Genomic DNA, 15,382 nt, shown 5'->3' with positions numbered 1-15,382 from the left:
TCGACGATAAGCTTACCTTCGGTAGCCACGTCGATTATGCCTGCAAGAGAGCCTCCACAGCTATTGTGGCACTGTCCCGGATGATGCCCAATAGCTCTGCGGTGTACGCCAGCAAGCGAAAGCTTCTGGCCAGTGTCGCCTCGTCCATACTGAGGTATGGTGGCCCGGCTTGGGGCACGGCTTTAAGTATCCTTATCATGGAAGACATAGAGTGCTTCGAAATGCGCGGCACAAGAGGCATACGCAGGACTGCCAGACTGGCCTCCATGGTCAAATGGCAGCGTGCGTGGGACGGTTCCACCAAGGGAGTGTGGACTCACAGGTTGATTCCGAGGTTAGATATCTGGGTCAATAGGCGCCATGGGGAACTAACATTCCACCTGACACAGGTCCTTTCGGGCCATGGATGCTTTAGACAGTATCTACACCGTTTCGGTCATGCGGGTTCTCCCGAATGTCCAGTTTGTGCAGATTTAAAGGAAACGGCGGAACACGTTTTGTTCGTGTGCCCGCGTTTCCGCACAATGCGTGACCGCATGTTTGCCACATGCGGTCGGGACACGACTCCGGACAATTTGGTCCAGAGGATGTGTGAAGACGAGTTTGGCTGGAATGCCGTTTCATCGGCTATCGTCTCGGAACTGCAAAGGAGGTGGCGAGTGGACTCGAGGAGTGGCTAGTGCAGACGCTAAACAACAGGTGGTCCAAGGGTTCGCAGTCGGCTACGTAGGTCATACCGGTGCCCTACGAACGAAATCGATTCTTACAGCGATTAAGTGGCCGCGGGGAGAACATCCCGGTAGCGCTGCTGTCGTAGCGCCGGCCTACTGGGTTGGTACGAGCCTCTGGCTGTTCGGGGCAGGTGGAGGCCCCTTCGTCAGCAATCCCAGCTGGTGCTAGCTGATAGGGCCTGAGCCTTCAGTAGGTCAAATTGCGAAGACCGCAGTATCAGTTCTTGATACCTGCGGTACAGCTGGGCGCGGGCGCAGTGATCGACCCTGCCCGTTTCAGCGGACAACGGGAGGTGAGGACCACCTGGGAAGCTGGCAAAGCGCCAGCATGCTACCTTGGTGGACCCCCCTAAGCGTGTCATCGATGTTCGTTGCTGCATGGCTACGCAGCTAACCTGGAGGATGCGATGTGCAATAGCCCCTCTCCGAAGCAATGCCTTCTTGGTGGTCCCAGAGAGACGAAGAGTTTGGCGGCAATGGAAATGGTTTAGTGGGTCGGGGGTGTAGTCCTGTTTACTGCTTGCATGTGGTAAATGGTCCCCAACCCCACACGGCGTCTGTTGAGCAGATTATCCACCCATTGCTTAGAAGAAAAAAAAAAAGCCATACAAAAATTTCGGAGAACTCATACAAAAAACGTGATAAAGGGGGGGAGGGGGTCAAAAAAGTTGAAATTTAGCGTGACATAATTTGTGTACCATCCCTTAGGAGCTTTAACACATCCCCAGACTACAAAACCCTAATTGTAATCCTTTTTTCTGTTTCTAGATTGGTTGATAGTGAAGTTTTATTGACAAAATGTATTTTAATTAGCAAAGAAAAGGTTATTTGTTAATCGAAAACGGCCACCACAGCTTTTAATTACACGGCCAATCAATTTTGTGACAGCCGTTATGAACATGCTCATTTCCAAAAACCAAACCGTCACGGTCACACGCCCATCAGAGCACGGTTCATCGAATCGCAAAAATTCAGGGCTTTCCAATTACCGAAACCGATAATCATATGCGTGTTTCCAAATTTCACGCCAGGCATCACTAAAACAACTCCCCAGTGCACCTTATCGCAATTTTGTGGGCGCGATCCAACAAAGCACGAGCTGCAAATTACCGTTATCCGATGCGAACAATTTGTATTTAATTAACATACAATCAAACTTTGCAACTCTGTCAATCTTCTTCTCGGGAAAGGTCAGTCCGGCGAAAATTAAATACTGCCAGAAATTGTCCCCCAGTCGCCATCCTCCTCTGCAACGCTGGTGGGCTTTGTGTCGAACGAGAATTCCTCCCCTGGACCGTGTGAATCTGGGCAAACTTTCGGAAAAGTTAATTAAGCTTTTCGCTGGTAAATTTCGAAAATTGTGCGGAACATGCCATGCAGTGCCACGTACAAACTCTGGATAAAAAATAGCCAGGGTATGAAAAGAAATCCAATTTGAATAAAGATAATGAGAAGTTCTATGATTTCTTTTATGGCCAGCGTATGGTAGCGTAGGAAGGAGGGCGAGAAAACGCGGCCCGGGGGGTGAATTATTGTTCTTCTGAGATTACGAAGATTTGCGAACGTGGGGGATTGGGAGCTGCTTTGACAATGCTTTGGCACGCCCGTTGCGACGTTCAAACGAAGCTGCCGAGCTCGTGAGGGAAATGAAATAATTCTCGTCGAGATCAGTGATTGTCACGCTTTTTGGGAGCAATAGCTTGTTTAATTGAAGGAAAAGTCGCAGAGGGCGTGCATTTTGGTTTTCACGTAGGTTGAAACAATAACGTTCTATTCTCTGGCTGTATTCAGAGAAGCTTCGAAAACTTTAGACAAGCAGTTTTCCAAGTTTCAAAGAAGTAAACCAGTATTATTGTGTTGCTATGGAACCTTCCTTAGTCGAGTGGTTAGAGTCCGTGGCTACAAAGTAAAGCCATGCTGAAGGCGTCTGGGTTCAATTCCCGGTCAGTCCAGGATCTTATCGTTATGGAAATTTTCTTGACGTACCTGGGTATAGAGTATTATCATACCTGATGTACGAATGCGAAAATGGAAACTTAGGCAAACAAAGCACTCAGTTAGTTACTGTGGAAGTGCTCATTGCTAAGCGGCGAAACATGCTCTGTCCCAGAGGAAACGTGATGTTAAGAGAGAATAATATTAAAAGCGCTCAAACTCCAGTTGACACTTCGTCACTAGACTATTTTTCACTGCAGAACCAAAATGCTTAACACAACAGCTCCCATAAACGCTGCATTTACGATGGCATCGATTACCCATAACCACGATATGACGATAGCACCGAATCCGGTCAAGTGGCCTATCGTGTGGGAACACGGAGGAGATGGTATAATTTCCTTTCCAATTTGAGTGTTTCACTGCCTTCGCCCAGCTCTTCCACATGAACATCGTCGTTTCGCTAGCCATAAAAGTATTGATTGCATTTTTTCTGCCCTATTTCCAGGGTCTGTTCTCTGACCGGAACAAGATTGGTAAACCGCGAGAAGTAGTAGGTAACATCAGCGCGCGAGTTGACCTAGCAATGAAAAAAGTCTAACAGCAGCATCATCGTCGCCCAATACGATAGGTATAATTCTGATGGAGATGTTTTAAGTGACCAAGATTTGACCGGGATGAGAAGAGGCGAGTCCACCGGGCCGTAAAAAGGATATCGCGTTAATTTCCTGGATACATGACATCGGACGACCTCCAGCTAGCCTTGTGAGTAAGATGTTGGATTGGAGTGATTCCAAGCAACAGCACCAAAATTTGGTAAATTTTTTAATTCATTTTTTTCTATTGAGCTGAAACTTTGCACAGTTTTCCAGTTCCATCTAAATCGTCATTTTCCGATATCAAATCTTCAAGTTGAGTCACGACTAACTTTTCAAAAGGGTGTATGTGAAAATGGTTCAAAAATATTCAAAAAGCTGCACAGCAAAAACGGTTCGTTCGATTGTTAGAAAACTAAAGAAACAAAGTTAGACAACTAAATAAAGATTCCATAAAAAAATACACACAGTAAAAAAAAAATTTTTTTTTGGATTAAAAAACATAATTTTTGACACAAAAACTCAAATATCTCAAAACCCTATCGGAATACCATCGTAATTTTTCGAGGGAAAACGGTCCATTATATTAGCTATCTACCATAAAAATTTGGTGATGGTAAACCAATAAACAAAAAAGTTATGACATTTCAAAAATGTCATAATTTTCACATTTAGTAGAAAAAAAAAATTTTTCGGTGTAAATTATTACGGGAACCGCAGTTTGTTGCTGATTTTATTGTTAAGGGCCTTGCGTGAATTAAACAAGTCGTTTTCATGTATTCATTAGTATTATGTATATTATATGTATAAATATTATGTATATGTATAAATATTATATGTATATGTATATATGTATAAATTAAAATGAATTAACAGATTACACGAAAATAAATTTTTTTTTTACCAGGATATTTTTTTCAGAGTATGATCGATGAGTTTCTAAATGTTATATATAAACTTTAAAAGTTTTGGATTTGGGTATGCGTAATGAGATCATGAAAACATTTTATTAATACTTATTTATTTATTTATTGTTGATTTGTTGAAACAGATGTCGCTGATGGTACCGTGGCAAGACTATCTGCACTTGGTACTTCTGGTAACTCCTCAGTTGTTGTCGGTGCATCTAGTAATTCCTCAGTTGTTGTTGTTTTCGAACTTCCTGCAACCTGATCCACCGATGATGTACAGATTGCCCGTTTGTCAACGTTTAAACGGCAGGACGTACAAATGCGTAAATTTGTATTCAATGTAGACATTGGAGCATAACCAGCCGCTTTCAGTTTATCTATGGTGCTTTCGGTGAGATTTCGTAGCTCTTTCGAACACTTTTTTTCTGCAAACGGCCTGCAACAGTTGAGAAAGCGACTACTCATGTTGCTCGTTAGATTTTAATAAACAAAATCACTTTTAAGTTTTTACTGACTAGTTTGGTGTCGTTTGCTTGACTGAAGAAAAATTTTACAATTAAATCTTTTATAACCATAGTGGTAGTATATTTTTAGCTTTTTCGTGAGTATGTTCATGGTATGTACCTATCATGTTTTTGATGTTGTTGAAGTTACTCGCTTTCTCCCAAATATGATTAACAAAGTCTATTCTTTACCAAGGCGGGTCTATACCCAGGTGTAATCAGATTTTAACTTTGTGGAGAAAACCAGCGCCGAGAAAACCGACCTGCTTTACGTATACTAGATCACCTGGGTATAGACCCGCCTTGTTCTCTACGAGGTAAACTTTTTGCAGGTAAACTAGTCGTATACCTGTATAGAAAACTTTTTTTGTAGCTTTTGTCTTCAATATTAGATTTCTTATAGGTTTCTTTTATCAAAAGGTTTCAACACTATTGAGAGAATTTTTCTTCAGTTACGTACAATAAAAAATATGACACTATCAAGACTTTAGATCACAACACTGGATCGCGTCTAACTTTCTAATAGATGCTATAATAGTTATGAATAATTAAATAAAATATCATGAAAACAACTTGTTAACCTCATGTGGTACCCTTTACAAAAAATTCAGCAACAAACTGCGGTCCTAAAAAAAATTAACAATGAAAAAAAAAAATTCACTAAGTGTCAAATTTGTGAAATATTTGAAATGTCATAACTTTTTTGTTTATTGGCTTACCATCACCAAATTTTTATGGTAGATAGCTAATATAATGGACCGTTTTCCCTCAAAAAATTACGATGGTATTCCGATAGGGTTTTGAGATATTTGAGTTTTTGTGACAAAAATGATGTTTTTTAATGCAAAAAAAATTTTTTTTACTATGTGTATTTTTTTTTGGAATCTTTTTTTAGTTGTCTAACTTTGTTTCTTTAGTTGTCTAACAATCGAACGAACCGTTTTTGCTGTGCAGCTTTTTGAATATTTTTGAACCATTTTCACATACACCCTTTTGAAAAGTTAGTCGTGACTCAACTTGAAGATTTGATATCGGAAAATGACGATTTAGATGAAACTGAAAAACTGTGCAAAGTTTCAGATATTTTTGAAATGGTCGATCAGAATCGACTTGCATGCCTCCGTGGAATCCCTCATTGGTGATATGAATATTGTGGATTCGATTTAACTGATTGGAAGTTTTTTTTGATTCATCATAACATTCTATTAACGAGCTCCTTGAGTTATTAGCAGATGAAAAGTTTTATGGGATCACTAAGTTGCAGTGACAGTCTAAATTCCAGCACGGGCATAAAGTCGCTAAAAGGAAGAAACCTTGGCATCGGAGCACAGAAACGATGGATAGGGCAAGCGAAGCATTCATGATATCGATTTCATAAGGTTTACGAACCACGAAAAGCTATATAAAATCTAGCGGCCAAGCACGAATGCTTTAGATTTTATGTTAGATTTACGTTAATGTGATACAGTTGATGAAGTGTAATCAAAATAGAGGTAATCTCTGGCATGAGTACTACGGTAATACGAATCCAATTTATAGAGAAGCATATCATTCACGTCCTATCATACTTCGCCATGAAACACTGGAAGAAAGGATGATTACACGAAAGCACAGTAATGCACTGTTAAGATTGAAGATGAACTTTTAGTAGGTAGATGAGAATAATCGATAATCGGACGCTGATCTTTTCGAAGAGGAAACTAACTCGACTTCCCTGGACATATGTATAGTCCCTTCGTAACTGCAACAGAAAATTAAAGAACACTAAACTGACCAGGAGGCTCAAACCCAGTTGAGATGTAACAACAAAAAGAAGAAGTAAAAATCTCTGTTTTATTTCGAGTTTCCTTTGAAACGATTATCAATCGTATCAGTTCCCCATTGAATTATTCGATTATACACTGTTACCTCAATTTACGAACTAGATCGGGGGTGCGCAAATTGAGTTGGTGCGTAAATTGAATCAGTGCGTAAAACGAGGAAGCTCAGTTCGTAAAACGAGGTTTTGCCAATTTATCATTTCTATGTAGAAGAATGTCTCACAATACTGGACCCTAGAAGATTGTTATATTTTCAAGAAGCGTTTGTAGTGTCAGATCCAAGTTTTGGTAATTAAGTGACTACAACATGTGTTCTAGTTCATCCAAAAACTTCCTGGAATATATACCTGCAATGTACTGGCATATTTAGCGATCATTTGATTTTTTTTATATGGCACAGGCCCTTATCTATTCATAGTAGTAAGATGAGTATTTTTATAATTTGTGCCGATGTCCTAGGTCCTCCAAGGACTCCATTGAATATAGGCCTTGGGATCTACGACCGTTATAAGATATTAGAGGTTACTTTTCAATTACTCCACAGGCCCCTTACCATTCATGTGAGTAAGCGGTGTATTGTTATAATTTGTGTGGATGTCCTAGGTCCTCCAAGGACTCCATTGAATATAGGCCTTGGGATCTACGTCCGTAATAAGAGATTACAGGTAAGTTTTCAAATACTCCACAGGCCCCTAACCATTCAAGTGAGTAAACCGTGTATTGTAATAATTTGTGTGGATGTCCTAGGTGCGCCAAGATCTATATCGAATATAGGTCTTAGGATCTACAAGCGTGACCAATTATCAATAGATGCTTTTTTGATATGGCACAGGCCCTTATCTATATGTAGCAGTAAATTGAGTATTGTTATAATTTGTACCGATATCCTAGGTCCATCAAAGACTTCATTGAATAAAGGCCTTTGAATCTACAAACGTGATCAATGATCTATAGGTAGTTTTTTAATATGGCACAGTCTCTTAACCGTTCATTTAAGTCAACGGAATATTTTATTGATTTATACGGATATTTTTGGTGCTCCAAGGACTCCATTGAATAAAAGCCTTTGGATCTACGGCCATAATAAGTGATTAGAAGATAGTTTTCAAATACTCCAAAGGCCCCTTACCATTTCTGTGGGTAAACGGTTATTGTATGAATTTGTGCGGATGTCCTTGGTCCTCTAAAATCTCTATCGAATATGGGCATTGGGATATACAAGTGTAACCAATCATCAATAGATAGTTCTTCAATATTGCAAAGGCCTCTTACTGTCCATATTTGCAAACGAAGTGTTGTATTGAGTTGTGTCGATGTTGTTGTACATCTGAGGACTCCACGATATATAGACCTGAGTATCTACAAACTTAAGTAGTTGTACATTGATGGTACTTATTTATAGCAAAAAATATAAACTCTTAAGGCTAAGTAGCCCGTCATTCGGTTTGGTAGCCTTGTTGATTTTTCAGACTGCAATTTCAAAGTGATAAAACTCATTCATCTTAAGTAATATTGATTCATAAAAGTATCACTACTTGAGCTTACATATAGAAAATACGCTGATACATTTTCAGCAATGTCAGTGCAAAACATAGTGATTTTCTTTAATTCGCAATCGTGAGACGGTTTGGTCACAATCATCGATGCCCACTACAAATTTCAATGATGGCCTACTTCGCCTTAATATAAGCAAATGGATCTATGTACTGATCTGTACTGATGTTCATGAATTTACTTCGTTAAACAAGTGACGTCTATTGAATTTGCGTAAAAACAGACTTCGTTGATTGAGGTTTAGGTGAATTGAATTTAAAAATGGCGTCAAATATCGATTTTCGTCAACAATATTCTCCAAACGTAGGTCGCCATCTTGGATTCCAAAATTGCGTCAGACATCGATTTTCGTCATCCCCTCGTCGTGCCCATTCTGGAAATACCCATATTTCATGGGTTTCCAACGATTTTCCCAAACCAGAGGTCGCCATCTTGGATTCCAAAATGGCGTCGGACATCGATTTACGTCTTCCCCTCGTCGTGCCCGTTCCAAAAATACCCATATTGTATGGGTTTCCAACGGTTCTCCCAAACCAGAGGTCGCCATCTTGGATTTCAAAATGGCGTCGGACATCGATTTTCGTCATCCCCTCGTCGTGCCCGTTTCAAAAAAATACCCATATTGTATGGGTTTTCAACGGTTCTCCCAAACCGCAGGTCAATGATTTCCCACAGAATTGTCAAAACTCAATTTACGCACTGCGTAAAAAAAGTGACTCAAATTGAGTTTACTTCGTAAAAAAGTGACTTAAATTGAGGTAGCATAAAAAAAGACTTCGTAAATTGAGGTTTTAGTGTACCCCGTTTGGCATAATGGCCGTTTGGCATAATGAGTGGTTTAGATTGAGCAGATTCAAATACAGGTGGTAGGTCATATGGCATAAAGTCGTTTGGCATAAGTTCGATTGTCATAATGGTAATTTGGCATAAAGTGATTTGCCATAATGGTCGTTTGGCATAGTATTTGGCATAATAGTAATTAGTATAATTAGGCATAATAGTTTTGGTATTTAGCATATTAGGCATAATAGTTAAAGTATTTGGCATAATGAGCCAGTAACCAAATATTTATTAAGTTGACATTCGTTTTACATGTGTTGACGACATCAGGCTTGTTTTGGAACTGATTGGTACTGTACAAAATGTTGCTTTGTTCAACAATCCCTTGCTATTGAATTGATTGATTACCGACAATAGAGATCATAATGCATGCATTTTATAGTTATTTACTCAGAGATTGCCCTTCTTTCAAATGCAAAATATTCTTTTGAGTTGCGCTATTGGAATATTTTTTAGCATAGAAGCTTTCGATATATTTCGCAAATTAACCCTTCTTCCAATTATCGGTATATCTATAGAAATATGAAGTAGCAATTATTGATGTTATTACAATTGTTAGTGTAGGCTATTCTTTGGAGCTATATTTTTTCCGATAATTGTTGGTTTTGAAGCTGGTATAGAATTTCCTACTGATATACGGATGAGAAATGATGAATCTGACCAAATTATCAGAAATAAGAAAAATCAATAAACAGATATCGATCACTGCAGTTACTCTACAGTAAATAATAAGATTGAGTTGATCTCTTTCCAATGGTTTATTGCGTAATTATCATAGGCATTCATTAGTCTGAGCCGATGCCTACTTCAATTTAGATTTATTCACCAAAGCCTACTATAACTCGGCCACTCTGACATACTCGATGTCCTCATCGAGACAATCATGGTTCAAGTCATCACTATCTATCCGCTTTTGCACATAATGTGGCAGACATACCACGTTAAAAGTGACATTTGAAGTTTGAAACCCTTCAATATCAACTACAACATATAAATCATTTGGCAATATTTTGGAAATTTTATATGGACCCTTAAACTTCAGAGGATGCTTATGAGAATCAAGAGTTTAAAGAAAGACGAAATCCCCTTCTTTATAATTGCTAATGTTTATTCGCTTCCTATCTGCTATTTTTTTATTATAATTTTGTATTTTAATATTGTTCTGTTGAGCTGTATTTCTAACTTCATTTAGATTTCGACTTTCACTCGATGGTTGTCTATTTCGAACAAAGGTTTCAATATTAAAGTTTTCATTTTCAAAACTTTTTTTTGTAATTCACCAAACATCAAAACGCTTGGATAATAACAAATTTGTTTATTATATGTATTAATAAAAACGAATTCTATCTCAGGTAACATTTTATCCCATTAAAAATTAGATTTACTACATACTTTTGCCAACACAGGAGTCAAAGTTTTGTTTATTCTCATAACTTGACCATTTGCTTGTGGATTGCGAATTGCCGTTTCCACATGGTCAATACAATTAATATTCATGAGATCTTCAAATTTCTTGAAGTGTATCCGGTTCCACAATCAGTAATAACTCTTAAAGGTTTACTATAGAAACTTATACAACTTCTCAAATGTTGTAAAATTTCATATGTATGTGGGAATTATATCTTGTACACCCCTAACTAAGGCCACGGGCTCTTACACACTGTCACCCAATATGACTCCTCTCGAGACGGTATAAAATCGTACGGAAGTAGTATTAAACTGCGAGAGCTATCGATCGGTCGTGCTTGATTGAATATAGTTTAAAAAATAAGAAAGGTGTTGAAACGTGTGCGATATCCGAATTTCTTATCCAAATCGCGTGTTCGTAATGTTTTAGGTGGAAAAATGCAGTGACTGCCGTTATTTTCTACAAATTTGGGGGCTCGTCCAATTACGCAGGAAGAAGCTATCGGAATCAGGGGGGCAGCAAAAGACGATTCACCCGTAGCTAACAACAAAAACACATTGAAGATAGTTTCTCCCTTTATTCAGTGGCTTACACAATTGTTTACTCATTTACTTGCATATTTCTAGGAAACGTGCAACTTTTGAGCAATAGCACACTAAATTCAACTTCGTCATTATGCGCCTTACCCAGCTTAAACCCACTTTAATGAGTAGTTATAAGTTAACGTGAACAACCCAAAACTGTCAGATTCCCCAAAAGTGTCAATTTCCCAAAAATGTCAAAATCATGTTGGCCACGGTTCATATATATGAGGTTGACACGCTTGGAGGGCCCGTGATCGGAATAGTCGCTATGATACGCGTTTGCAGATGTTTTCATGAAAGAATATAGTGAAATAAATTCTAGTAGAATGGGAAGAAAAGCTCGCTAATAATAAATTTAAAGTTTTGAAGTACTGTGTTGAACTAGAATTGAATTGAATATCGTTAGGATTAAGGTTTTTCTGAAATAATTAGTATAAGAAAAATGAATTCGTTTAACTATAAAGACAGCAATAAAGAAAGTAATTTCTTGTCACTATCGATACGGGGTGATAATCATGTACTCAATTTGAGTGAACGATAATAATAATCATACTCTTGACCTAGGGTTAAAGGTCATCATTCCTCGTAACGAAAAACAATAACTCATGTGCAACTGTAATGAAGAACACATAAACGAATACCAGCGAGTGTATCGTTTGTTTGCTTGAAGATTTTGTGTGTGCTACTTCTAGTGATGATGCTGAATGAGAACATTCCTTCGCTTAGGTGTAGCGGTAGTGCTTCTCCCTTTTTTAATCCTCATTTTACAAATGTTCATCCGTCAAGCGATGAAGAAAATATATTTACACATTTGATAAATCAGTTAAACCTTTCGAACTCAAATGTAACACAACTATCTAACGAAATAAGCGTGCTACGGAGTGAAATAATCTCCATGAGAGATGAAACGTGTAGACTGCATGATGTTGTGGAAGAGATGCGCGGTAGTTCGAGTGTACCACAGCGTTTACGTACTCCAAATGGAGAGAGTGTTTCTAGCTGTAACGCAGATACACGAACAATAAGTGGTATGGGAAACATAAACGCAAGGCCAAATGTAGAGAACGATAGCTTGAATGACGACGATGGTCGTGGTCATGGTGATGCGTGGAGAAGAAGTTTTGAGCAAAACAAGTAGTAATCCATAATCTGTTGGGCGATGGTCCAAACGAAAACATTACTATGATCAGTGTGAACGTTCCATATGTGCCGTCCAATAACAATAGTTTGAATAATAATGTCGGAGTCGGCGATGGTCGGCTCGGTGCAACTAGAGTCAGTGATAACTTCCATTGCTATGGAGCGAAAGGTGGATTGCGTGGTGACTGTCTCATGAAGACCTTTGCACATAATGTAAGTAATGCAAGAGAACATCGATTAACGGTAAGTGAAGCTGAATCACTATTTTCTGAATTTTCGGGATCGGAGCTTTATCCCTTAAAAAAGTGGATATCTGACTTTGAGGAAATAGCAAACTGCATTGGTCTGACAGGATTGCGTAAATTTGTAGTTGCAAAACGTAAACTCACCGGGATGGCGAAAATGTCATTGAACATTACGAATAATGTAACTAATTGGACAGCATTAAAAAACTTTTTAATAACATAATTTGATTACGCTGAGAATTGTGCTTTGGTGCACGAAAAGTTGCGAAGTCGCAAAAGATAAGTGTGTGAAAACATTTTAGAATACTTTTTACAAATAAGATCTATTGGGGCAAAGGCCAACGTTGACGTATTGTCAATTATTGCATACACGATCAATGGAATTGAAGATAACGATCCGGATAAAATTATATTGTACGGTTCAAAATCAATTGAAGAATTCAGAGAAAAACTACGAATTTATGAGAGTATGAAATATATGAAATATATAAAAAATGAGAAATCATACACGTGTTATTCGGAACAACAAGTTTTCGAAGGAAAGCCAAAGGGTTTGCGAGGAAATTTTGTTAATTATTTGGGATTCATGAAATGCTATAATTGTGGTGTGAATGGTCATATATCCAGAGAATGTCCAATGAAATACAGAAATGAGTACGCACAATGCGGTAGAATCAAGACAACTATATCAAAAGGACGGGGACGGACCTGGTGTAGTGGTTAGAACACTCGCCTCTCACGCCGAGGACCTGGGATCGAATCCCATCCCCGACATAGTCACTTATGACGTAAAAAGTTATAGTGACGACTTCCTTCGGAAGGGAAGTAAAGCCGTTGGTCCCGAGATGAACTAGCCTAGGGCTAAAAATCTCGTTAATAAAGTCAAACCAAACCAACCTATATCAAAAGGAAGTTACTTGAATATCCTAGCAAAGAAATTTCCCTTTCAAGCCTACTTTGATTCGAGTTCCAATTTATCTTTATTGAAGGAAGATTGTAAAAATAAATTGATGTTTAAGATGTATCATAATGATCGAAAGAGCTCAGTAACTTTAAAAGGATCGATAAAGACCTTAGGAAGTGTTTGTTTGAATCTGAAGATAGAAGGAACACCATTAAAGATCAAGTGTTATATTCTGAGTAATGAAGATATGTCGCACGATATATTGTTAGGCAGAGACTTGTTGAGGTTCGGTGATGTGAATGTCACGGAGGACGGAGTCAACTTTTGCCCAAAAGAAAAATGTTTTAATTTAGGAAAAGAAGAAAAGTACAATGATTTTGAAGCAGTGTGTCAGAAATGTAGACCTCATATGAAACATAGTTGGATAACTTTCAGACCATATTATTGTAACAGAAAAGAAAGGAACAAAACTTTGAAGAAAGATACAATGTTTAAAAGGGCATTTACATTTCCAGAGCGAGACATAAATAGGCGTAACATAGGAGAAAGAGACTTCACCATAACACCATCCGGGCCGGATGGTGGTCAGGATGGCCGATTTGTGGGAATTATATCTTGTACACCCCTAACTAAGGCCACGGGCTCTTACACACTGTCACCCAATATGACTCCTCTCGAGACGGTATAAAATCGTACGGAAGTACTATTAAACTGCGAGAGCTATCGATCGGTCGTGCTTGATTGAATATAGTTAAAAAAATAAGAAAGGTGTTGAAACGTGTGCTATATCCGAAGTTCTTATCCAAATTTTCTACATGTATGTGTTGTTTTAGTTGGAAAAAAAACTTAGTAATTTTGGTAAAATTATCAGTCATAATTAAAATATACTTGAATCCACTACTTGATTCTAAAGCAATTGGTCCATAATGGTCTAAATGCAATGTATTAAACGGTATATGTCCTTTGTCAATTAAAACAATTTTTTCCTACCGGTCTGTTCACATGTTTTCGCATACAAGAAAACCAGCACAACTTTCCAATTTCAATTATAGTTTTTTAAATGCCTATGTGGCCACAGTTACCATGATAGATCCTCAAAACTTTATCGATCATGCTTTTTGGAACAATTTATCAATTTTTTCATTGTCTTTTCTAAATAATATGCCATCTAATAGCAAGAAATATGGAAATGTAGGAAATTCTAAACTTTTTGTAATACTTCGAAAATTATATGTTGTTCTATCTCCGATTCATCAAGTAATGCTTAAGCCACGGATTATTTAGCTTTGAATTTATTATTATTTGTTTTCTTACTCGTATTTAACCGACTAAGAGCATCAACATGTTTCATTTTATCTTCATTTCTGTTTCTAATTCAAAATTATAATTTTCCAAACAGAGTGCCCATCGGTTTATCTTTGGATAAATTTCTTTTTTCTATAATATGTGTACAAGTGCATTACAATCAGTAAATATTTTGAAACTTTTACCCGCTAAATAAAGGTGGAAGCTTTTGATTGCATGAATAACAGCCAAAGTCTCTAATTCAAAACTATGAGCGTCAGATTTGAATTCATCAGTTGTTTTATTGAAGAAACTGATTGGGTGGTATTGGTTATCTGACTGCTTTTGCATCAAGATAGCACCAAATTCATAAGAACTGGCGTCACAATGTCAATCAGTATCAAGTGGCTCAAAAATTGATAAATGCTGAAATCGTATGCCCGTATGTTGTTGGTGTTTTTGATTATCAGAAGCAGAAGAGTATCAGTTTTAGAAGATTGATTATCAATGAGGTTCATATTAATTAAAAAAATATGCTGCTATACGGGTAATGAACTATCCGATGCACGGAATCGAATGCGTCTTTAGTGTGCCTTGTGCAAAAATTACAAATTCCCGAAGCGGAATGTAAAAAAGTCAAACTGGTTAGAATGAATATCAATTTTGTTTCCGATAATCACAAAGTGGTTGAGTAGCAGCAGGTGTTTTTTTTTTTAATTGTTTTGACTTAGTTATTTAACAACAACTGCACAAAAATAAGATTTTTCAAAGAAAAAACCCAATACAGGTATGTTCCGTTTTTAACACGTTCCGATTTTGTCACGTATAAATAATTTTTTTTTCAAATTTTTTAAATGCTTGAAATATAAACTTTAAATTTTTTTTGAAGTTATTAAATGTTTTTCAATAGTCTCAGGGTTGAACTTT

Source organism: Aedes aegypti, chromosome 3, assembly GCF_002204515.2.
Source record: "Aedes aegypti strain LVP_AGWG chromosome 3, AaegL5.0 Primary Assembly, whole genome shotgun sequence".
Taxonomy (NCBI): domain Eukaryota; kingdom Metazoa; phylum Arthropoda; class Insecta; order Diptera; family Culicidae; genus Aedes; species Aedes aegypti.
The sequence above is the reverse complement of the archived record's forward strand: the minus strand, read 5'-3'. Positions refer to the sequence as shown.